This window comes from Bubalus kerabau, chromosome 4 (genome assembly GCF_029407905.1).
Source record: "Bubalus kerabau isolate K-KA32 ecotype Philippines breed swamp buffalo chromosome 4, PCC_UOA_SB_1v2, whole genome shotgun sequence".
Taxonomy (NCBI): domain Eukaryota; kingdom Metazoa; phylum Chordata; class Mammalia; order Artiodactyla; family Bovidae; genus Bubalus; species Bubalus kerabau.
The window spans coordinates 147537631-147563798 of NC_073627.1; the positions used below are offsets into that span (position 1 = coordinate 147537631).

A 26168-nucleotide genomic window follows, 5' to 3' on the forward strand; every position below is an offset into this window, starting at 1 on the left:
CAACATTCAATTGTTTGTTTGGATTTCATGACTCCGCCTAAACCTTCGATGCCCCATTAAAATAATCAAATATTGGATTACGAGTACCTGTATTTTTTTCAGAGGATTTAAAGCTGAGAATTCCTTCACAGTTCTGGGAATGATCAGAGAACTATCAAAACAACTCAAAATCTTGGCTGGGAAGTGATGTTCTTATCCTTAAAAGAAAAAAAAGTACCCAAAGGCCAGCAGAATATTAAAGTCACCTGGTTATTTTGCATTCATTTTAGTCAATATTTTGAGCCACTCATATCAGGTTTTGAAATAGAGTTAAATGTCTTTGTTTAGTTATATAATTTGTTTATCTTTCATAATATGTTTCAAAATGAAGCCTAATTTATGAATTTATTATTGGTTTATTCTTAAAGGTTAACTATCTATTTTTCCTAAATGGTATATTTACATAGCCTTGAAAACAAGAGCCCTACCAATGCAGACTCATTTCTCAGCGACCTGGTGTGAACCAAGTGGGTCACATCTGCGCAGGTAATTGCCTCCATATCGTGATTGAAATGAGACCCTCAGCAGCTCATTCCGGGCTCCACTCCCTCCACCTGGGCTGAAGCTCTCAGACAGGCTTTCCCACTCCCTCTGCCCTGCCCACACCTGTTTAAAAAACAGATGCAGGAGCGTGAACCCAAGAAGTTACAGTGAGAAAATGTAGTTAGTGTGAGTGAATTTTATGATTGCCTAATTTTGTGGGATTACTGAGCAAATAACTTGTACAACTGATTCCTGGGAAGACAAAAGGCTAAAAGTACTGAAAGGTTTCTATACGGTAGGTAATGAATCAAGAGATCTTCTATAGTCATTCTTGGTGTAGGTAAGGAATCAAGAGATCTTCTATAGTCATTCTTGGTTCCACATGAAATTTTCCTTTCCTAGACCGTTTTGCCATGAAAAGCATTTGGTGGTTCTTTCCTGTATACACCACCCCGCCTCAGCCCACACATCTACCATTGCTGTTACTACTCCTTCTATTACTGCTACTACTCACACACACACACACACACACCTTTCCCGAGAAAGAGTCGCAGTCTCGGAATATTCTAAACAATGAGGCCAATCACTTCAATTTGCAGAAGCATGGATTTTGCTTGGAGGCTTCTTGAAAACCTGCTTTTCTTTTCAGCACCACCTGCATTTGGTTTTTAGAGAATAGAGCTCCAGTACTTCCTATGAGTTCTGGTCAATTTTCAAATTTTTAACTTCTCTAATTAGATGAATGATGACTGGATATGGAATCTTCAACAAAATATTTCCTGATATTACTGTAACTTTCTTATCCCGGAAAGGGACCATCTTAGATGATTCTTGGATAAGAATTTGAATTATTTGGCCATATCAAATTGGGTGATAAAAATGTGTAGAGTTAAAGGAGTGAATTGACCAAAGCTATATGGTCATTTCTGCAGATGGTAGAGAGGACAATGGAGGAGGCAGTTGGGATTCAGGGGTGGAAGTCTTAGTGCTCTGTGTGGCAAGTGAAAGTCCACTGTGAGAGAGGCAGTCTGATCATTATTCCTCTTATTTCTTGTAAGTTTAGGTGATACTCTCTCTGAGGCTTAAGGTATGTCCTTGTGATACATGTCAGTTCAACTCAGTGTGCCTCCATCGTGTGAAGAGGGCTAGATGGCTAGAGAGCTATATTCTACAAGACTTAAAATGTCAAAGGCCAGCGATCACGATTCCCTCCTAGTGCCCCCTTCCTGCCAGAGAGCATTCTGAATTGGAGGAAATATAGTGCTGGGTGGGAAAGAGGACAGACCTTAGGAGGGGCCTGTAAGGAAGATGGGTTTCCCCCAAAGTGTGTGGAGTTTAACACCATGGAGATTAGGAGAAGAAATCATTGAGAGAGGTGTAAGTTAGTGGGCCAAGGTTGAGTATGTCCCCAAGGATACCCTTTGTGAAGATGCTTTTCCTTCCAGTTATGTGTGCTTTCTCCTTAAACTATGGGAGAAAATGGATTTAGAGTACAGTTATAATTTTTCTCTTCTAGGATATAGTTATCTTGCATCTCCTTCCTTTATACCTTCAGGAAAGTCTGATCACCCCTTCAGTCTTAAGTGATGCCCAAAGTGGAGAAGAGGAAATAGGAAAATGAGGGAAAGCATGGACATGTATCCAATCAGTATCCTAGCCCAACCAGGAGCCATGGTTCAAGCAGAGAAAGGACAACACCCTTCCAGCGGATTATACCTGGTAGTGACCATCAGGAAACCAAGGTTCCCAGAAGGATGGAGCCATTGGGAGGAGCATTCCAAGTAGACATCCATAAACACTCTGATGAGCAGAGACTATTAGATTGAAGACCCAGGAAAAAAGAAAAAACAAAAGTGAGGGAGAAGAATTTTTTAAGAAATATATTATCTCCAAGCTCTCCTCCACCTGAATTTATATCTCATAGTTTCATCTTCAAGCTTCAGTTTAGAAATAAAACTTCTCCAAGAAGTCCCACAACTTCACATGATGTCCTAGATATCTTATAGGATATTAGACTTGGTTTAAATTATTTTGAAATCCATCCAAATGCCTTTTCCCTGCTGACAGCTCCATGCTGCCCACTCATATAAAAAGACTCACCAGGAGAATAAATTATTTCTTCCCTTGTCAGTGGTAATTTGTGTTCACTAAATTACCTCCAGATCTACTTTCCTGAGTCAAAAATAACTTCATAGTTTTTTTTTTTTTTTTTCTTTTCCTTCCATGTCCATCTTGGAAAGACGTATAGATTTTGAAGTTAACCTCTCTCTGCTAGATACTCAGAAATAATTAAGCTCGTTTTCTTCTTAAGTCAGCCAGATGTTTCATTTTAAGATGGAACAATACATGGTTTATTTGACCCAAGTTCTCATGGAAAGGCCATTGCTTTCACTTTGATAGTCCTATTTTGTGAGAGGTAAAAATGAAAAACATCTTTAAAAGAATTCCTTTTTTTCCTGGGAACAGTGCTTGGTCTCAACAGGAAACCACATTTTTAAAGAACATGTAAGTTATTACTGATGATGCTCCAGAATCTGATCAAACAGTTTAAGCTGCAGCCATCACGGTGGGATTTTACCACACTGTTCTTCATAACTGTTAAAAGAGATAGAAATGTCTTATGATGTCAAGGTCTGTTTCTGGCAAGGCATCTATTTACACAATTTCTTTGTCACTTTAGCATTTTCTTCTAATCAAGCTGGGCAAATGTGCTTAGGGTACCTTTTATTTTTGTCTTAAAGAATGCTAATAAATGGTTAAGGGTATTTTTTACAACATGGTGAGTGTTATTTCACAATGTTTCATTAGCTACAAATCCTCAAGTCACTTTTAAGAATTCCAGATGCCCTACTGTAGGTATTTTTGCAGCTGTTTTGTAGGAAATCATGAAAGTGCAACTCTCTTCAACAAAAAAAGGCCATATCTCATTCCTGCAGGGATCAGTCTCTTTACTATACTTTATAGTAACAAAAGGGCAATGTAAGGACAGCTGTGTACTGTACAAATTCTATCTGCCTAAAGTTGGGAGAGTTACAATATCTTCTAATTTGTAAGATGGTTTGATTTTACATGGAAGGAAGACTTTCCTTTGAATATGCTCTGAAGTAAAATTTTTCTTCCTGCTATTTGCAAGGTAAAACTGGACTAAAGAAATCTATCTGAATCCAATGCATTTGCAATTCAGTTTTTTTGTTGTTCTTTGTGTTTAGATTTATAGGTGGAATTCATTCTTTTACCTGTCACATAACATGTTAATCTAATTGTCAATAACCATTGACTCTTCTTAAGATCACATATTATTTCCTTTACTAAAATAAAATTTAAATCTTGAAAGTTATATTCTGAAAAAAAAGTTGAATTCTGTGGATATTGTGGATATTTATTCACCAATATCGTTTTATATCTTGAGTATTTTGGAGCACAGATGACCATAGTTTGTGATAGAAAGTTCCTTTCATTACTTTCAGTATCACACAATCTATGTCTTCATTATCAGACAGCATTACGTGTTATTGTTGTTGTTTTTCAGGCACTAAGTCATGTCTGGTTCTTTGTGACCACTTGGACTGCAGAACCCTAGACTCCCCTGCCCTTCACTATCTCCCAGAGTTTGCTCAAATTCACGTACATTGAATCAGTGATGCTATCCAACAATTTCATCCTCTGTTGCCCTCTTCTCCTTTTGCTTTCGATTTTTCCCAGCATCAGGGTCTTTTCCAATAAGTCAGCTCTTAGCATCAGGTAGCCAAAGTATTGAAGCTTCAGCTTCAACAACAGTCCTTCCAATGAATATTCATTTCTTTTAGGATTGACTGATGTCATCTCCTTGCAGTCCAAGAGACTCTCAAGAGTCTTCTCCACTGCTGCAATTTGAAAGCATCAGTTGTTCAGCACTCAGCCTTCCTTGGGGTCCAACTCTCACATCCATACATGACTATTAGAAAAACCATAGCTTTGACTATACAGACCTTTGTCAGCAAAGAGATATGTTTTTAAATATGCTGTTTAGGTTTGTCATAGCTTTCCTTCCAAGGAGCAAGCTGTCTTTTAATTTCATGACTGCAGTCACTGTAGTGATTTTTGGAGCCAAAGAAAAGAAAATCTGTCACTGCTTCTACTTTTTCCCCTTCTATTTGCCGTGAAGTGATGGGACTGGATTCCATGATATTAGTTTTTGAAATGTTGAGTTTCAAGCCAACATATTTACTCTCCTTTCACTTTCATCAAGAGGCTTTTTTGTCCCTCTTATTTTCTACCATTCAGTTCAGTTCAGCTCAGTCACTCAGTTGTGTCTGACTCTTTGCAACCCCATGAATTGCAGCACGCCAGGCCTCCCTGTCCATCACCAACTCCCGGAGTTCACTCAAACTCACGTCCATCGAGTTGGTGATGCCATCCAGCCATCTCATCCTCTGTCGTCCCCTTCTCCTCCTGCCCCCAATCCCTCTCAGCATCAGAGTATTTTCCAATGAGTCAACTCTTTGCATGAGGTGGCCAAAGTACTGGAGTTTCAGCTTTAGCATCATTCCTTCCAAAGAACACCCAGGGCTGATCTCCTTCAGAATGGACTGGTTGGATCTCCTTGCAGTCCAAGGGACTCTCAAGAGTCTTCTCCAACACCACAGTTCAAAAGCATCAATTCTTCGGCGCTCAGCTTTCTTCACAGTCCAACTCTCACATCCATACATGACCACTGGAAAAACCATAGCCTTGACTAGACGGACCTTTGTTGGCAAAGTAATGCCTCTGCTTTTGAATATGCTATCTAGGTTGGTTATAACTTTCCTTCCAAGGAGTAAGCGTCTTTTAATTTCATGGCTGCAGTCACCATCTGCAGTGATTTTGGAGCCCCTCAAAATAAAGTCTGACACTGTTTCCCCATCTATTTCCCATGAAGTGATGGGACCAGATGCCATGATCTTAGTTTTCTGAATGTTGAGCTTTAAGCCAACTTTTTCACTCTCCTCTTTTACTTTCATCAGAGGCTTTTTAGTTCCTCTTCACTTTCTGCCATAAGGGTGGTGTCATCTGCATATCTGAGGTTGTTGATTTCATATCTGAATTGCAATGTTCCTGGTGCTCATTTCTTTCAAACAAAGTCAGTGAGAAATGTTGAAATTGAGATTTAGGGCTCAATGGCCTTCCTGAAATTCACATTGCTAAGATTTTGGCTACAAAGTCAAAGCTAGGGTATGAAGATTCCATTGGTAGGACCTGTGATATAAGGAAAACTGGACTGAATCCATATGGAGGATCAGCCTGTGACTCTAGCTATTTCTAGGTGTTGGCAATATTACCGAGAGTTGATTATTTCAACTCTCACATTTTATGGATGAGGAACCGGAGGCCCTTAAACACAAAGCTCTACAGCCAATTAATAATCAAGTCCCTGAGGGTAACATTTTTGCCCTTTTGTTTTTCACTTTTATTGCTTAAACATAGGTTTATAGATCTCATAACGGGTTCATGTGAGTGTCATTCATTCCCAAAACATGCAAAATGACTTAATAAAGCCATGGGCATGCCAAGCTGTAAAGACAGTGAGTACCCATAGAAGATTTGACATCTAGTGAGAAGGAAACTTACTGAACAAGGATTCCAGTGCACGGAGGCAGCTGCCCTGATGCGGCAGACATGGAGATGGGGAATAGAACAGAAACAAGAGAAGTCATGTTCAAGGAGGCAGGAAAGTCCTTCTGGAGAAAAATGCTTTGTGACACTTGAGGTGAAAGTTGAGGTGACTTCTCCAGGCAGAGGGAATGACATCGGGAATGTGCTGAAGTATTATCTCTGTTACTCAGCTTAGAAGAGTGGAATGGTGGGAGAGAGGCTGGAGGTAACTGAGTTTTTAAAGAAGATTCTAACAATGCTATTCTCCCACTGCTAGCACCAACCCAGCTGGTCTTACATAGCAACAACTCACCATCCCACCGCCTACAGGGACTCATCAGAAAATGACTCTCCCTGGGGGACTCTTAAAAGAGAAAGGAGAAACAACCCCCTCTCTTAATCTCCGTGTGAACTATCTCCAAAATATTTAGTTTACAAGGATTTTCAACGCCATTATCATTTTCCTCAAAACTATTTACTACAACTATTGCTTATAGTACTAGTTGTAAGATAGTGAAAGTGTTAGTTGCTCGGTTGTGTCCAACTCTTGAGACTCCATGGACTTAGCCATTCAGGTTTCCCTAAATTGAACAATAAATTCAGTTCCACTAAAGTGCTGGGCTTGTGAAATGTTTCTGCTTTTCTTTTAAAAATATATTCTATGGGATATTTTTTTAGATTTAAGAAACAGATTCCCTTACATATATTCATAATCTTTGGAATAACATGATTCTTAGCCTAAATCCCTAGTTTTCTAAATAGAGAAGGAAATTATCAGGACCTGTACTTTCATCACAGGTGGATAAAATAAGGTAATACATTTAAGGTACTTAGAACAGCCTGGCATGGAGCACATGGGCAAAAAATAGGAACACTTTCCTCTACTTGTGAAGAAACAAGTAAGGCCTACTTTATGAGAACTTTGGTTGACCTGCATGCATAGTAAGATTTTGCCAGTTAATTTTACTACTGCCCTTCTTGACAACCATCCTATGAAACACAACTCAGCTGTCAGTGAGGACGTGGGGTACAGATGAATTAAGTAAGGATTCAAGCTTTGCAATACTTAAGGAAGGCAACAGTAAAAATTATTAAAATAGAAGCTAAAAAGACAATAGAAAAGACCAATGAAATTAACAGATGGCTCACTGAAAAGATAAACAAAACTGATAAACCTTTAGCTAGATTCACCAGGAAAAAAAGACAGAGGCCTCAAATAAAATCAGAAATAAAAGAGAAATTACAAATATATCACAAAAATACAAATGACTGTAAAAGGCTGCTATGAACAATAAGAGAGCAACAAATTGGACAACCTACAAGACATGGATACATTTTTAAAAACATACAGTCTTCCATGACTGAATTATTAAAAAAAAAAAATAGAAGCTTTGAATAGGTTGATTACTAGTGAGGAGATTGAATCGGTAATCAAAAATCTCCCAATAAAGATAAGTCCAGGACCAGATGGCTTCACTTATCCTTCTCAAACTCTTCCAAAAAATTGAGGAAGAGGGAATGTTTCCAGACTTATTTTCCTACACCAGCATTCAGTTCAGTTCAGTTCAGTTCATTTGCTCAGTTGTGTCTGACTTCTTGCGACCCCATGAACCGCAACACACCAGGCCTCCCTGTCCATCACCAACTCCCAAGGTTTACCCAAACTCATATCCATTGAGTTGGTGATGCCACCCAATCATCTCATCCTCTGTCGTCCCCTTCTTCTCCTGCCCTCAATCTTTCCCAGCATCAGCATCTTTTCAAATGAGTCAGCTCTTCCCAACAGGTGGTCAAAGTACTGGAGTTTTACCTTCAACATCAGTCCTTCCAATGAACACCCAGGACTGATCTCCTTTAGGATGGACTGGTCAGATCTCCTTGCAGTCCAGGGGACTCTCAAGAGTCTTCTCCAACACCACAGTTCAAAAGCATCAATTCTTTGGCACTCAGCTTTCTTTATAGTCCAACTCTCACATCCATACACGACTACTGGAAAAACCATAGCCTTGACTAGATGAACCTTTGTTGACAAAGGAATGTCTCTGCTTTTTATTTTCTGTCTAGGTTGGTCATAACTTTCCTTCTAAGGAGTAAGTGTCCTTTAATTTCATGGCTGCAATCACCATCTGCAGTGATTTTGGAGCCCCCCAAAATAAAGTCAGCCACTGTTTCCACTGTTTCCCCATCTATTTGCCATGAAGTGATGGGACCAGATGCCATGATCTTAGTTTTCTGAATGTTGAGCTTTAAGCCAACTTTTTCACTATTCTTTTTCATTTTCATCAAGAAGCTCTTTAGTTCTTCTTCACTTTCTGCAATAAGAGTGCTGTCATCTGCATACCCGAGGTTATTGCTATTTCTTCTGGCAATCTTGATTCCAGCTTATGCTTCTTCCAGCTCAGTGTTTCTCATGATGTACTCTACATATAAGTTAAATAAGCAGGGTGACAATATACAGCCTTGACATACTCCCTTTCCTATTTGGAACCAGTCTGTTGTTCTATGTCCAGTTCTAACTCTTGCTTCCTGACCTGCATATAAGTCTCTCAAGAGGCAGGTCAGGTGGTCTGGTATGCCCATCTCTTTCAGAATTTTCCACAGTTTATTGTGATCCACACAGTCAAAGGTTTTGACATAGTCAATAAAACAGAAATAGATGTTTTTCTGGAACTCTCTTAATTTTTCCACGATCCAACGGATGTTGGCAATTTGATCTCTGGTTCCTCTGCTTTTTCTAAAACCAGCTTGAACATCTGGAAGTTCATGGTTCATGTATTGTTGAAGCCTGGCTTGGAGAATTTTGAGCATTACTTTACTAGCATGTGAGATGAGTGCAATTGTGCGGTAGTTTGAGCATTCTTTGGCATTGCCTTTCTTTGGGATTGGAATGAAAACTGATCTTTTCCAGTCAGCATTACCTTATACCATAACCAGACAAGAACACCACAAAAAAAGAAAATTTCAGGCCAATAGCTCTGATGAACTCAGATGCAAAAGTTCTCAACAAAATATTAGCAAGCCGAATTCATCAGTACATTAAAAGGGTTGTACACCATGATCAAGTGCGATTTATTCCAAGGATATAAGAATAATTTAACATCCATAAGTTGCTCAATGTAATAAGCATTAAGAAAATGAAGAATAAAAAATCATATGATCATCTCAATAGATGCAGAAAAATCATTTAAGAAAATTCAACATCTATTCAGGATAGAAACTCTCAACAAAGTAGGAATAGAGAAAACGTACCTCAGCATATTAAAGGCCATATGTGGTAAGTCCACAGTTAACATCATATTCAACAATGAAAAACTGAAAGTTTTCCTCTTAAGATTTGAAACTAGACCAGGATACCTACTATCACCACTTTTTTCAACATAGTACTAGTGGTCCTAGCCAGAGCAATAAAGAAAGAAAGTTTCCATCAAAACTGGGGGGGGGGGGGGTGGGCGGGGACAACAAAGTGAAACTCTCTGTGGACTATGTGATTTTATACATAGGAAATCCTAAAGACTATACCAAAACATTTTTTGAACTAATAAACAAATTAAATACAGTTGCAGGGTACAAAATCAATATACAAAGATCTCTCATATTCACTTTCAGCAAACTCAGAGAGAGAAATTAAGAAAGAAATTCCATTTACAATTTTATCAAAAAGACTAAAATACATGGGAATAAATTTAACCAAAGAGATAATAGGCCTGTACACTGAAAATTATAAAAGATTGAAGAACACACAAATAAATAGATATTCCATGATCATGGATTGGAAGAATCAATATTGTTACAATGTCCATATTACCCAAAGCAATCTGCACATTCAATGCAATGCTGATCAAAATCCAATGGTATTTCTCAGAGAAACAGATCCTAAATTTTGAATAGAACCACAGAAGACTCCAATCAGCCAAAGCAATATGGAGAGAGATTAACAAAGCTGGAGGCATCATTGTTCCCTGATTTTAGACTACATTACAAATCTATAGTAATTGAAACAGCATGATATTGTCATAAAAACAGACATATAGCTCAATGGAAAAGAATAGAGAGGCCACAAATAAATCCCCACATATATGGCCGAGTACATAGCCAAAGGAGCAAGAATATAAAGTTGGGAAAAGAGTCTCTTCAATAGATTATGTTCTGCAAACTGGTGACAGACCAGGCAAAAGAATACAACTGGACTACTAGCCTATGCCATGTGCAAAATTAACTCAAAATGGATGAAGGACTTAAATATAAAACCAGAAATCATAAAACTCCCAGAAGTCAATATTAGCAGTAAACTCCTTGACATTGGTCTTGGCAAAGATTTTTCGTATCTGATTCCAAAAGCAAAGGAAAAAATAAGTAAATGGGACTACATCAAAATAAGAACCTTCTGCATAGCAAACTGTCAACAAAACAAAAAGAAAACCTGCTGAATGGGAGAAAATATTTGCAAATCCTTTATCTGATAAGTGGTTATTATCTAAAATATATAAAGAACACATAAAATTCAAAGTGAAAACAAAACAATTTGATTACAAAATGGGCAGAGGATCTGAATAGACATTTTTCAAAGATAACATACAGATGGTCAATAGATCATTTAAAAATGTTCAACATCACTAATCATCATGGATATGCAATTCAAAATCACAAAGAGGCATCACCTCACACGTGTTAGAATGACTAAGATCAAAAAGGCAAGAAATAACAAGTGTTGGTGAGGATGAGGAGAAAAGGACACACTTGTGCACTGTTAGTGGGAATGTATACTGGTACAGCCACTATGGGAAATAGTATGGAGGTTCCTCAAAAAAGTTAAAAGGAGAACCACCAGAAAATCCAGCAATTCCACGTCTGGGTGGAATCCAAAGAAAAGAAAAACACTAATTTGAAATCATATATGCACCCCTATGTTTATATATATATATAATATTATATACACACAATGGAATATTACTTAGCCATAAACAATGAAATCTTGCCATTTATGGAAACTTGGATAGATGGACCTAGAAGTATTATGCTAAGGAAATAAAGCAGAGAAAGACAAATACTATATGATTTCACTTATATGTAGACTCTAAACACCAAACCAAACAGTCAGAACAAAGCCAGACTTATAGAACTGACTGATGCTTGCCAGAGGGGCAGGTTTTGGTGGGGAACAAAATGAGTAAAGGAGGTAAAGAGGTACAAACTTCCAGTTATAAAATACATAAGTCATGGGGATGTAATGTATAGCATAGTGTACATTATGATAATATTGCAGTGCATATTTGAAAATAACTGAAAGAATATATCGTAAAGTTTTTATTATTCACACATACACAAAGTTCTAACTTTGTTATGGTGGCAGATGGTAACTAGACTTATTGTGGTGATCATTTCAGTGTGCACAAATATTGAATCATTATGTTATATACCTGCAACTGATATAATGTTATATTTCAGTTATACTTCAAATAAAAAAAAGAAAATTCCAGGAGATAGTGAAGGACAAGGAAGCCTGGTGTGCTGCAGTCCATGGGATCGCAAAGAGTTGGACATGATTGAGCAACTAAACAACAAAAATAGAAAAAAGATGGAGTCAAGCATCATTAGTGAGGTGAAATATTTAAGATATATAATTTTACTTAACTGAGGTAAACATAGTAACTTGACCTATGTTAATAAGGAGCTTTCTAGCAGGGAAAATTGAAATGTCTGCCTTAATGAAGAAAATTAATAAATTTGTTATTAGAATTTAGAATGTTAATGATTCATCTAAAGTGATTGTGAATAGCTTGTTTTCTTAACTGGTTTTAAAGTGTCTGATTTTTTTTTTTTTTTACACTATTAATTTATTTAGCTAACTTTTCCTCTCTGGACTGTGGAACTGTAAACCAGTTCAGCTGCTGCTCAAATGTTAACCAACTCCCAAGTGAAGTCTATGCTAATGATGCTATAAGACATTTAGGGGTAACAGACTCATTCATTTGCAAAATATTCACAGACATGGAAGATAAAATAGTTTGTTACTCAGTTGAGATGCTTGGAAAATATGTTCAAAGGATCTCACTCTTTTCCTTTTGAAATATGGAACATTACAAAACACATGTGCTTACATGGCTTAGATACACGAGCTAAGAATGTTTTTAAAGTTAAAAAAAAAAAGATTAGAGGAAGGAAAAGTCCTTTAATTGAAAAGAATCTCCGCCAATATAAGGAGAATAACATTTCAGTATCTGAGAGCCTACCATGACCTGCACTGAGACAGAAGATGCAACATTTGAATAATCAATGGAAAGTTTTTGTATAGTCGGTAATTATCCCTTTCCAGAAAAGCAAAGGGAAGGCCCACATTCCATGTCCCAATGTGGCTCCATTCTGTGCACTCTGACTGCATCCCGGTGACACGACCCACACAATGGTCACAGTCACCAATGCAGTGCTGGCGCCTGCGAGCTTTAGTTTGTTAAGGAAAAATACTATTTTCCATGTATGTTTAAATAATACAGACACATAGTATTAAAAAAACAGAAGCTCTGGGTCTGTAATTTGATTCTCAGCCTTTGCAAAATAGGCAAAAATCCAAATATTTCTCTCTGCTAAAAAGAGTTTAAAATACGTTTCCAGGGATAACTTGGCTGGAGAGGCTAACTTGGAATTGGTGAGCTGAAAAGTTTGATTAGGTGGCAATCTGCATTTCTGAGAGAGAACCAAAAGGGCTCTTGGAATTAGCTGAGATCCAAAAGGAAGGTGGGCTCTACAATAGAACTTTCCAAGTTAAAATCAAGTGCTCATGTGTGGTGGTGGTGGGGTGAGTGAGGGAGTTGGGGGGGATTGAAGGGGGTAGGACACATTATTTTTGAAGTTTTAGACTTAGATCATGGAACAAAGTAAGGTAATACAAGGCCCACTATAAATCTGGCTCTAGAATCCTTTGTAATTAAATCTCTAGGACTCCAGATATAATACCTTGGCTGGAAGCTGTATTTCAATAGTGGTCCAGAAACGTATATCACTTGCCAGCTAGGGAAGCATCATTCTCTAAACACATATCATCCACACTGCCCTGGATCCTTCAAGTCAGGCCAGTCACATCCCAGGGGGCTCAACAGGTGAATCTCACACCAGCAGATATTTTAGGTAATCTCTCTCGCATTGCTCCCAAGATGCTTGTTCTTGTCTTCACTCCCTGAATCCAGCTGTCTACATTCCAATAGTAGTCGTTCTACATTCCTATAGTAGTTATTCTCCTTTGGGTTAAGTGGATTGGAGCTCAGCACTCCCACTTGACTGTCAGATTTCCCACTGTAGATCCCAGACTGAAAAGCATCGCCTCTGATTGGGTCTATTTCCCCCTCTCCCTCCAATGAGTTTCAAATATCTCTTTGGTAGAAATAAACAACTTTTCCTAAGCCTTATGAAACAAGAGATAAAGATGACTAATACCTGTTCCCTACTTTCAAGGAACATACAATCAACTGTTTTAGGTAAGATATTGACAAGGAAATAGGGCTAATATTATTATGAATCTCATGTTATGAGTGCAGGATGAGGGGATGCTCCATTGCCAAGATAAGGGAAAGAGCAATTCTCTTTAGAAAGACCAAGAGTATAATAGTTATGAAAAGATTTTGAGGGAGCTACAACTGGTGTTTGCTTTAGTTATTTATTGCTGCCATTAAAAAATAATCATAAACTTAGTGACTTAAGACAAATTTATTACCTTCAAGTTCTATAAGTCAGAAGTCTGACATTGGTCTCACTGGACTAAAATTGAGATGTTAGCAGGGTTGTGTTTCTTCTGGAAGCTTTGGAGAAGAATCCACTTTTAAGCTCATGTACATCATTGACAAAGTTCAGTACGATGTGGTTGTAGGATTGAGGTCCCCATTTCCTTCCTGCCTGTTGGCTGGGGCTACCTTTAGTTTCTAAAAGCCTCTCTCCATTCCTTACACATGATCCCTAAACTTCAGAACCAGAAATGGCATCAATCTTCTCAGGCTGCCCATCTCTTCTCCCTCTGTCTCTTCTGCTTCATCTTTCTGTCTTCCCCTCTGCCCTTAGGGACCAGATTACCTTGGGTTTACCTTGGTAATACAGGATACTCTCCTTTATCTTAAGGTCAGCTGATTATCAAGTTTAATTTTATACACAATCACAGGCAGAACCCAAGGTGGTAGAATTCATGGGAGCCAAGTCTTATCTAGTAACGTGTTTTGATGATATTAAGCAAAGGAGTACAGAATAGAATTCAAATCATGCCCATATTAAACAGGTGCTAAGTTGCTTAGTATGACTCAAGTTTGGAAACACGAGGTAAATCAGAATCCATTTCTTTCTCAAAGTCTCTCCTAGAGAAGAAAACAGACTTCTTTTCAAATAATTTTGATACAATAAGCTATTTGCAAAGTGACAACCAACATTAATCATTTTGTGGTTTTCTTTTGATAGGCTATGTTTGTCTTTTGAATTTTACAAGTTGTATTCCATCGTGTATTTAGGACCAGGATAGGGCCTTCCCAGGTAGCACCGGTGGTAAAGAACCTGCCTGCCAATGCAGGAGACATAGAGACATGGGTTTGACCCCTCGGTGCAGATCCCCTGGAGAAGGGCATGGCAACCCACTCCAGTATTTTTGCCTGGAGAATCTCCATGGACAAAGGAGCCTGGCAGGCTATGACCCATAAGGTTGCAAAAAGTCGGACTGAAGTGACTTGGCCTGAACACATGCACACAGGATCATGATAAAAGTTTTGAGGACCACTGAAATGCATGCATGCATTGGCCAAAAACAGGGCAAAATGAGATAAAATCTAAGAGAGCCCCATCCTTGATTGTCCCCTTGTCCTCACCTGCAGTACTGACTCTGACCTCCCATCCTGGTTTCAACTTGCCACTCAACTTGGAATATTCTCTCCTTTCCATCATAGCACTGAAATGGTAGAAAATCAGATAATAAGAGCAACATTCCATTTGGCACTTTGAAACTCATGTCTCATTTGCATCTCCTGTGGAGCACTCTCTGTTCTCCAACATCCAGTCTTCCTTCCTCCTTTGTCACCTCTACCACTCAACTGATATATTTGATAAGGGAATTGAGGACCAGAGGGCCTCAATTTTATTCATTTTGGAATATCCTCTTAGTCTGCCCATACCAGACCTAACAGTGTTATAGATAGTGAAGCCATTCAATAAAGTTGTAGTAAATTAATATTTTTAAGGCAAAAATATTAAAACTAAGTCTTTGATTGGTTTTAGAATTTAAAGTGAGTGACAGGAAATGGCATTTACTACCTGAAATTTTTCTCTTTTTCATGCAAAGGAGAAAGCAAGTGGCTAAGTGGTGAGGTATGAGCCTCAAAAGATTAGGGAAAACAAACACAATTGAAGAAAATTTCCTGTGATTCAAATGCAAAATAACTGAATAAATGTCATCCTGAAATGCCCTGTGGGATACAGTAAGTCCCCTTCAGGCCAGTGTGTGTGTATGTGTGAGAGTGTGTGTTCAGTTGCTATGTCTAGTCTGACTCTTTTTCAACCCCGTGGACTGTAGCCTGCCAAAATCCTCTGTCCATGGGATTTTCTGGCCAAAGACAGGAGTGGGTTGTCGTTTCTTCCTCCAGGGAATTTTCCTGACCCAGGGATGGAACCTGTTTCTTCCCTGTCTCCTGCATCGCAGGTGGATTCTTTATCGCTGAACCATTGGGGAACTAACCCTCAGGTTGAGAATGTTCAAAGAGTTGGAGTCGAACCTGCGTTCCATCAACGACAGGAGCGAGTGAAATTGCAACTTGCCCTCCCATCTTTCATTGCTGAGGATCATTCAGTTCTATCATCTCCCACCTCCTCTCCCTCCTCCAGGCAGTAACTCTTCTTGCCTGTTCACTCGATGCCAGTCCCTGTATGCCAGCTATTGTATTGTACAACTATACTTTTCTAAGTAGTGTACTGTAAAATTAAAAATGTTTTCTTTATTTTTTGTTTGCTTTTTCTGTACTATATGTATGAAAAGTATTGTAAACGTATTACAGCACAGTACTATATAGCAGATTGTGCTAGTTGAATTCCTAGGCTAAATTTGTTGTGCCAACAAACAAATTGGACTTACAACTGCTCTCAGAACAGAAATCATTCAACTTGTTCATAAGTAGGGGACTTACTGTACAGGAGTTGTGAAAGGTGAGTAGGGCCATTGTATACATTCTGGAAAACCAAACATTTAAAGCAGACATTGAGAACATTTGGTTCCATATTCATCCTTCAGGGCATTAAAATTGCCAGTCAGTTGACCTTAAAATAGGAAGCTTATAGCTCAGTGGTAAAGAATGCACCGGCCAATGCAGGAGCCATAAGAAACACAGGTTCAACCCCTGGGTTGGGAAGATCTCCTGGAGGAGGAAATAGTAACCCACTCCAGTATTCTTGCCTAGATAATCCCATGGACAGAGGAGCTTGGCAGGCTACAGCCCATGGGATCACAAAGAGGCAGACATGACTAAGCAACTGAGCACGCATGCATGCAAGGTGGGCCCAACATAATCAGAATGATCCTCAGAAATGGAAGGGAAGGCAGAGGGTTAAGAGTCAGAGAAGATGTGATGAGGGAAGCAAAGTCAGAGTGATATGACCTGAGGACTCCACTCGTCACTGTTGGTTTTGATGATGGATGAAAGGGCCATGAGTCAAAGAAGGTGGGAGCCTCAAGCAACTGGAAAAGGCAGGGAAACACATTATCCTCAAGAGCCCCCAGAAAGGGACATAGCCCTGTCTTGAATTTAGCCCTGTGAGAAATGTGTCAGACTTCATTTGTGTTGTCTCAAGCTACTCAATTTGTGGTAACTTGCTACAACTCTCACAGGAAACAAACAATTATATAATTAGTCAATGTCCTGTTGTCTGTGGTGGACAGCCCACAAGATGCATTGTGGGAAAGCAGCCCTCTGATTGGCTCATGCTCCATGAATAAGGCTAACTGACAGACTCCAGGATGTCGTGGGGCAAAGGTCATTGTGACTCCCCAGCCATGGAGCCCCAGACTGCTGGGCTATATGGGACAAAAGCCCAAATCCTAATCGTTGCAAAAGTTAAAACTGATATCATACAAGCCGAGTTCAGCACTCAGATGCTTTTACTCGTACATAGAATCTTTTTTTTGTTTTTTGTTTTTTTAATGTGAATTAGTTTCCAACATTTAAAGATTCTCTTGAAGGAAGAGGGACTCCTTCTAGGGCAAGAGAGGTGGGCTCTTGTCTAACACTCAGAAATGAATTGTCTGAGGAGACACACGTACTGACACAGCAAGAGACTTTATTGAGAAGGGGTGCCTGGGTGGAGAGTAACCGGCTAAGGGAACCCAGGAGGACTCCTCTGCCACATGGCTCACAGTCTTGAGTTTTATGGCCAATCATTCTAATACAGGGTCCTTCCTGCTGGTTCATGCATTGTTCAGCCAAGATGGATTCCATCAAGGAGGATTCTGGGAGGTTGGTAGGACACATGGATTATTGTCTCCAGTCTCCTTTTGACATTTCCTGAATTCGGCTGGTTCGTGGTAGCTTGTTAGTCCCATGATCCTTACCAGGACCTCCTGTTGTTAAGACAGCTCTTGCAAGTGGCTACTATCTTGCCTGGGTATGGCGCAGATGGCTTCAGTGTTTCCCCTAACCATTCCACTTAAGCATCAGGATTTCTGGCTTTTCTTGGAAAAAGTAAATCAGAAAATGTTGCCACGCTTGAATCCCGTGGGAGTGGAGTCGTGGCTGCTCTTTAGACAGCACACTCACACTGTTGGCTCCATATGCTTTACTCTACTGTCTCACACCCTCTCCCTGTCACCCTACCACACGGCCCAAAGGGACCAGTATGCAATCCCTGGTACTCTGCTTGTGTACAATACACATTTCAGAACCGGCTTAATTATGGAAAGGTGCTAAAGGGAATCTAGCCACTTTCAATGCTTTTATCATACATGATAGCAAAGAATGCCTTCATTGATTTCAGAGACAAAAAATCCCAATAGTTTGATTCATTCCTCCATTCCATCCAAGTTCTTAGCAAGACCAAGAAACACTGGCATTGGTGCCTCACAGGGAATTTCCAGATCTACTTATGATTCTCATTCTGATCAGCTAAACCTTTGCTTCTTTAAGAATTTATAGAAAACTGACTTCAACAGGTAAGGGAAGAATTTTCTAAAGGGTATGTATATAAATCAAGCTGGACTACTTTCAAGATGATAGACAATGAACTTAAACAAAATGTCAAATGGTCTGATAGCATTTTCACGTGTGCCCAGCCAAGGTTTAGAGAAATCCCTGTGCACTTTTATTGGATTAACAACACGTCAGCTCTGACATCAGCTGCAACACAATCTGCTATTGCAAAATGCACTTAGGAACCCTGATGCATTAATTGTTATGTTTGGCTTCATTACACACATCTTTTTCCTCATATCTGAAAGCTAGTGGTTATGGGCTAGAATTTTTGGAGAAGTGATACCTTAGACGCTCACACTTGAAACAGCTCTGCACAGGATTGGAATGTCATAGTTACAGAAACAAGAAAGGAGAGTTGGCTCACAAAAGGGTCAGTGTCCTGAGTGGCTGGGTAGGAATCCACTTTTTCCACCTCAGGCTCTCATCTTCAGCCTACATGTAGTGAATAACCAGCCATACATGTGCAAAAGAGCAGTTGGGCTGGGCTTTGACACAGCCGCTGTGGGTGTGATAGATGTGCAGAAATCCAACCCTTCCCAGGGGGGTCAGGTGGCACCATCAAGACAAAGTGAAACAACTTTGTCCTGGAAAAGAACTTTTTTTTCCCGCTATTTGTGCCAAAGTGTTACAGTATCCCTACTAAATTGGAAATCTATGCAAATAAAGAAAAAGCCAAAATGAAGCCCTGAATTGAAATACTCTCTGCATAGAATATATTTAAATTGTGCAAAAATTTCTGTATGAAGAAAGAGAGAAAGAAAAGAAAAAAGAAATGGCATTCACTTCTCATTTCCAAGGGCGAGTTGAAAACATCTGCTTTCTGGATTACAGAGTGAGACAGTATCCACATCTGTGAAAAAGCAAGATCTCTAAAATCTTTCCTTTGGAGGCTGTGGATAAAACAAACAAGGGGAGGATGAATTTCCCTCTGGTCTGCAGAGGCTTGCCTGAGCAGACAGAAAAATAGAGTACATGCCTGCCCACCATCCCAACTAATAAAACTTGTGAAATATTTTTTCCATTGTCTTTTCATTGCTTTTCATTCTCTCCCTGTCTTCTTACATCTCTTAAGCAGTGATTCTGATGGGACCTGGGTTTATTTGAGCCTTTGATAAAACACATACCACTACGCTTTTCCCCAGCCCAGGACTCAAGGAGTTTTGAGAAATATCTATAAATTTTCCTAATTGCTAGACAGTTTTTCCACTTCTAGGCCAACTGGCTTCCCTTAGCCATAATGTCGAGCTCTGACCTATGACATGAGGGGCTCCTAATTGATGACTACCAAATGCTGAAAGGGGCTTTGGTTTTACTCATTTTTCTTCATCTGATTCTCAGCCTTGGGGCAGGCTGGCTCTTTAGTCCTGGTCTGAGTGGGCAGAAATGTGCCAATTCAGAAGGGAAATTGGGAAGGGGACAACTGTGTGTGCCTGTTGTGTGCCAGGCAGTGTGCTGAATTTTGCCTTACTTTATGGTCACAAACACTTGAGAGGTCAATTTTCGTCAGTCTCGTTTAGACAATTAAGGATGTCAGATAAATAAGTCGATCATCTTAAGCCAGTGAGTGGCAGAGCTGGCAAACCAAACCAAAGTTGCCTGCCTCTGAAGCTTTAGTTATCTACACAGCTTTGATAAGTAATGGGTCTTGAAACTTCTTAAAAGATACTTTGATGCTTGCTCTTTGGAACTTTTTATCACTTATATTGTCCCTGCTGCTGCTGCTAAATTACTTCAGTTGTGTCCGACTCTGTGTGACCCCATAGACGGCAGCCCACCAGGCTCCCCCGTCCCTGGGATTCTTCAGGCAAGAACACTGGAGTGGGTTGCCATTTCCTTCTCCAATGCATGAAAGTGAAAAGTGAAAGGGAAGTTGTTCAGTCATGTCTGACTCTTCGCGACCCCATGGACTGCAGCCCACCAGGCTCCTCCGTCCATGGGATTTTCCAGGCAAAAGTACTGGAGTGGGGTGCCATCGCCTTCTCTGATATTGTCCCTAGTATTAGAGAATTCCCACGCAGAGAATTACATATGGCAATAAGAGCTTTGCAGAATTCATTTGTAACATACCTCAGCTCAAAATTAATTTCCACTTTCAAATCCAGATGACATCTCAAAAGGATACTGTCAGGTGAGAAGATGAGAGTAGGTAATTACACAGAATGTAGGTGACCTCAGTTATTCTACCAGTTATATAGGTGATCTCAGTTATTCTACCAGTCCCCACACATCCCATGGCCATCAAGTTGTTCACGTGGCTGTAAATGTGTGGATCCTTTTAAATAAGAAAGAATTTGGATCTGAACAGATTTATGGGAAATTGTCAGAAGCAGAGATGATTCTGAGGGACCAATCAGTGGGCAGTAAGACAACTGATGCAATCTGCAAACATAAGCCCAGGCAATTAGAGGAATGAAGAGCTTCTTGGGCAACCACCTACTCTCTACTTCCCTTCCCCCAGCAAACCTTTGCTTGATTTCAGACTTTCTACCTCCCAGTATACATTTTTATTCCAGACATCTCATTTTGTGTGTTTATACAAAAGATCAGGGCAGTTACATGCAAAGGTCATGGGCTGTGGAATTAGAATACCTGGTTTCAAATTACTGTATCACACTGAAATACTGTGTGATCTTGGGCTAATTACCTAACCTCTCTGGACCCTTCTCTGAAAAATCAATTGCTCTAAATCTTATTGAGACAAGGTAAATAACACAATTCCTGGCTTATAGTAGGTATTAAAAAAATAATACTATTTCTCTTTACTCTTCTTATTTGCTTTTTCAGAAATGTCCTGGGGTCCTAAGGATTTTCCTTTTTTTTTTTTTTTTTTTTTTTAATGCAAGCCTCAAACATTCTTAATTTGGTGGTGGTGTTGAAGACTACCTTTTTATACAGTTCATGGGGTTTTCACAGCAAGATTACTGGAGTGGTTTCTCATTCCCTCCACTAGTGGACCATATTTTGGCAGAACTCTCCACTCTTCTATTCCATTTGGGATTGGTGTCAATGGAACCTAGATTTTGGGTTCAGATTACTGGCAGAGATCTCTCAAACTCAGGGAAGATCCAGTCCCAGTAGACAAATTCTGATAGAAGACAGCAATGAAAACCCCATACTTCACCAGTGAGTGCTTTTAGGATGAGCAAAAATAATGTAAACTTCTACCTAAAGAAGTGGTAAGGAAATTCTTAAGTCAGAGCCTCAAGAGGAAATGGGAATTTGTTCCTTGTTTACCACTTAGGTGGCCACTGGTGGGCATGATGCCTGGAGAAATGGCAGCCATCTTGAATCCATGAGGTGTCAGTCACAAGGATGAAACCAATGTGCTGAAAATGGTGGAGGAATGGGTGGAAAGAGCTTGAAGGACTCTTGGTAACATTATGGAGTTGCTGAATGAGTCTTTGGCCATCCATCTTCATATTTGTTGTTGTATGGGATAATTAATGCTTCAGTTCAGTCAGTTCAGTTCAGTCGCTCAGTCATTTCCGACTCTTTGCGAGCCCATGAATCACAGCACACCAGGCCTTCATGTCCATCACCAACTCCTGGAGTGCACTCAGACTCATGTCCATCGAGTCAGTGATGCCATCCAGCCATCTCATCCTCTGTCGTCCCCTTCTCCTCCTGCCCCCAATCCCTCCCAGCATCAGAGTCTTTTCCAATGAGTCAACTCTTCGCATGAGGTGGTCAAAGTACTGGAGCTTCAACTTTAGTATCATTCCCTCCAAAGAAATCCCAGGGCTGATCTCCTTCAGAATGGACTGGTTGGATCTCCTTGCAGTCCAAGGGACTCTCAAGGGTCTTCTCCAACACCACAGTTCAAAAGCATCAATTCTTCAGTGCTCAGCTTTCTTCACTGTCCAACCCTCACTTCCATACATGACCACAGGAAAAACCATAGCCTTGACTAGACGGACCTTTGTGGCAAAGTAATGTCTCTGCTTTTCAATATGCTATCTAGGTTGGTCATAACTTTCCTTCCAAGGAGTAAGCGTCTTTTAATTTCATGGCTGCAGTCACCATCCGCAGTGATTTTGGAGCCCAAAAAAATAAAGTCTGCCACTGTTTCCACTGTTTCCCCATCTATTTCCCATGAAGTGATGGGACCAGATGCCATGATCTTTGTTTTCTGAATGTTGAGCTTTAAGCCAACTTTTTCACTCTCCTCTTTCACTTTCATCAAGAGGCTTTTGAGTTCCTCTTCACTTTCTGCCATAAGGGTGGTGTCATCTGCATATCTGAGGTTATTGATAATTCTCCCGGCAATCTTGATTCCAGCTTGTGCTTCATTCAGTCCAGAGTTTCTCATGATGTACTCTGCATAGAAGTTAAATAAGCAGGGTGACAATATACAGCCTTGACGAACTCCTTTTCCTATTTGGAACCAGTCTGTTGTTCCATGTCCAGTTCTAACTGTTGCTTCCTGACCTGCATACAGATTTCTAAAGAGGCAGGTCAGGTGGTCTGGTATTCCCATCTCTTTCAGAATTTTCCACAGTTTATTGTGATCCACACAGTCAAAGGCTTTGGCATAGTCAATAAAGCAGAAATAGATGTTTTTCTGGAACTCTCTTGCTTTTTCCATGATCCAGAGGATGTTGGCAATTTGATCTCTGGTTCCTCTACCTTTTCTAAAACCAGCTTAAACATCTGGAAGTTCATGGTTCACATATTGCTGAAGCCTGGCTTGGAAAATTTTGAGCATTACCTTACTAGCATGTGAGATGAGTGCAATTGTGCGGTAGTTTGAGCATTCTTGGTATTGCCTTTCTTTGGGATTGAAATGAAAACTGACCTTTTCCAGTCCTGTGGCCACTGCTGAGTTTTCCAACTTTGCTGGCATATTGAGTGCAGCACTTTCACAGCATCATCTTTCAGGATTTGAAATAGCTCAACTGGAATTCCATCACCTCCACTAGCTTTGTTTGTAGTGATGCTTTCTAAGGCCCACTTGACTTCACATTCCAGGATGTCTGGCTCTAGGTGAGTGATCACACCATCGTGATCATCTGGGTCATGAAGATCTTTTTTGTACAGTTCTTCTGTATATTCTTGCCACCTCTTCTTAATATCTTCTGCTTCTGTTAGGTCCATACCATTTCTGTCCTTTATTGAGCCCATCTTTAAGTCAAATATTTTCTCATCTGCAACTACAAGTGTTATTAATTCTCTGATGTCTGCTTCTCAAAACTAATATGAGAATTATGAACAACAGAGGTAAAGCATCTAGAAAGTGCCTGTCACTTGGTAAACAGCTGGCAATCATATAGCTTACATTTGTTATAGTTGTTAATATACAGGCTTTCTAGGGGAGCAGTGGGGTCCTCGACAAATGGAAGCTTCCTTTAAGCATGCGTTGGTGTAACAGACAAAATTCATACATTCCATCAAGCCTATTAAGGGTCTTCACCCCACCACCTTGAGATTCCCTGAGATATTATCAATAGGCACAAATAAAATTTTGAAATTAACTGAATTTGAAGTGTTGCAAGTCAGATAAGAAGAAACAATATTAAACAAACCCTTCTCATTCCTAAGGAATGGGTGAGTTTACTTAACCATAAGTAAGGCTCTCCTTCCAAGCACTTCTTTTCTCCTCCCTGTGAGCTCATTTGGCTTATCTTTTTAGCCAGAGGGGAATTTCAAATCTGTCAGTGTTACTGACTGGATAAATAGCTTGCAAGGGAAGGACAGTTGGAAATAAGTCTAAACTGCCATTTGTTGACAGTTTGAGGTTTATAAGTTGTCTAGAAAGTTAAAAAAAAAAAAAAAGACTGAAATGTTAATCATGGGCTAAAGTAATTCATTCACAAATTCAATCAACTTTTATGAAGTTGCTGTGCTTGGTGCTGGGAAAACAAGGTCAAACAAGCCAGGGGCCTGTCATTCTGGGATTAGACAATCTAGGATGAAAGACATATGAGCAAGTGTATGTAAAAAATCTATTGATATGGCCCAAACTGTATTTATACAGTGATGTTGAAATCAGGATGACCACTGGGATCACTGCTATTCATTGCTACCAGTGACTGAGCACTTCCTATGTACCAGGTTTGTCTCAAGTTTCTTTATCTGCACTGTTTCTTTTTTTGTTTTTGACAGGAAAGTAGGATTTATTGGTGGGTGTGAGTAAGGAGGGTAAGGCTCTTATGAGTTCAGGGCCCACTATTTGTTCAGAGGGCCACAATTAAGGATGTATTTGACCCCACAGCCATCTGGGATGAGTCACTTTTCTGCAACCATGTTTTCAAACTCATCCACCTTAAACTTAGTAAATCTCCACTTCTTGGAGATGTGCATCTTCTGGTGACCAGGGAACTTGGCCTTGCAGAGGGCCTCAATCACATGCTCCTTGTTCTGCAGTTTGGTGCAAATGGACATTATGACTTGGCCAATGTAGACCCTGGCCACTGTGCCCTGGGACTCTCCAAAGGTACCTTGCATACCTGTCTGGAGCCTAGACTGAGGACAGCATGCCAATCATGAATGTTCACTATATAGGACTGTTTTCAAGGTCCCTTACGGCAACCTGTACAGGCAACAGGCTGCATACACTTACCTAGGAGGCTGCTATTTGCAGCTTATCTGCTCTGATTTGCATAAAAATTCTTTCTGATCATTCTGGTTGTTGTGTCCAATTTACAGAAGAACACACTGAGACCCAAATGTACACAACTAGTTAGTGGAAGGAGCTAGAATTCATATCTAGGACTTCTTAAATCATGAAGCTCATAGACCTTATTAAACCATGGTAGAGGTTTAAACAGTGAACCCGGGTCTCCTGCATTGCAGGCAGATTGTTTACTGTCTGAGCCACCAAGGAAGCCCAAAATGGAGATTGAAATGCAAAAAGTAATTAATTCTGTTGCCAGTGCTGAGTCATGTCGGGGCAGGGGAGGGAGGAAGGATAAGAAAAGGCTTCAAACAAGAGTTGACCCCCTGTGGACATTTCCTTCCTAGAAAAAGACTTCTCAGAAGCAAATATGTGGTCCATGGTCCTATAGCATATTTTCTAATGTGAGAGAGGAAAAAAAAAAAAAGGATGGAGGCAGAATGGTATCTGAATAGGCCCAGCACCCCTGGAAAACTGCAAACCTCCAATGTAATTGGGACTTCAGGGACCTGGGACTGCTTGTTCTGCTAAAGTACTTGAAATTTCATGAATAAAAGGTTTTCTATGAGTACAAAATTATTGTGATTGTCTACATTAGACCACAGAAACACTATAAACACTCAAAGAGAAGGGGAGATGTCTGAACCTATTTGTTCAGCATATGAAAGAGACAGGGAACCTGGATACTTTTGAAATCACTTGTAAGGAAGTTTCCTAACCAGACATCCAAGACCAAGAAATTCTTTTAGTCATATCTGATTCTGTTCTTTTGCATATACCTTGATTGAGTGGTGCCATAATTTTCCATGAAGTAATTATCAAATTTTTTTAGTCAGTCCAGGTTTTTGGACATCAGGTAGACATAGAATTGAGAGGCTAATTTTAATTCTTCCTATTATTTTAAAGTTTCCCCCAATAAAACTACTTAACAGATGATGGTTCCCTGGTAGTCTAGCAAATGTTCCATAGGCAATTTGATAGCTTAAGAGAACAAAACAGAATTTCTCTGCCTAGAACATTTTGGCTCATCTCTTCATTGTTAATTTATAAATCATATTGTTTTAGGTGCATCTTTTATATTTCAAATTTCAAAACAAACTTCAAAAGTTAAAGTGTGATATTATTCCATTTATGTGAAATATCCAGAACAGGCAACTCCATACACATAGGAAACTTCATAGCCATTAATCAATTGCTCCCATTCCCCTTTTGAGATGATGAAGATG

General features: G+C 39.7%; 2 long non-coding RNA genes and 1 pseudogene across 3 annotated transcripts in view; 2 read left to right on the forward strand and 1 right to left on the reverse strand.

The window, feature by feature from the left end:
• LOC129650467 (uncharacterized) overlaps positions 1 to 16060 on the forward strand; it is a 26082-nt gene extending 10022 nt beyond the window's left edge. For both annotated transcript variants that reach the window (XR_008713779.1, XR_008713780.1), the window contains 2 exons: positions 11578 to 11731; positions 15794 to 16060. This is a non-coding gene — a long non-coding RNA (uncharacterized LOC129650467). The remainder of the gene's footprint in view (positions 1 to 11577; positions 11732 to 15793) is intronic.
• On the forward strand, positions 577 to 2621 carry LOC129650466 (uncharacterized). Its single transcript, XR_008713778.1, has 2 exons — positions 577 to 817; positions 2078 to 2621. It is a non-coding gene; the product is annotated as an uncharacterized LOC129650466 (long non-coding RNA).
• An 8770-nt stretch (positions 16061 to 24830) lies between the features above and the next one.
• LOC129651919 (uncharacterized) lies at positions 24831 to 24933 on the reverse strand (annotated as a pseudogene).
• Positions 24934 to 26168: the final 1235 nt, after the last annotated feature.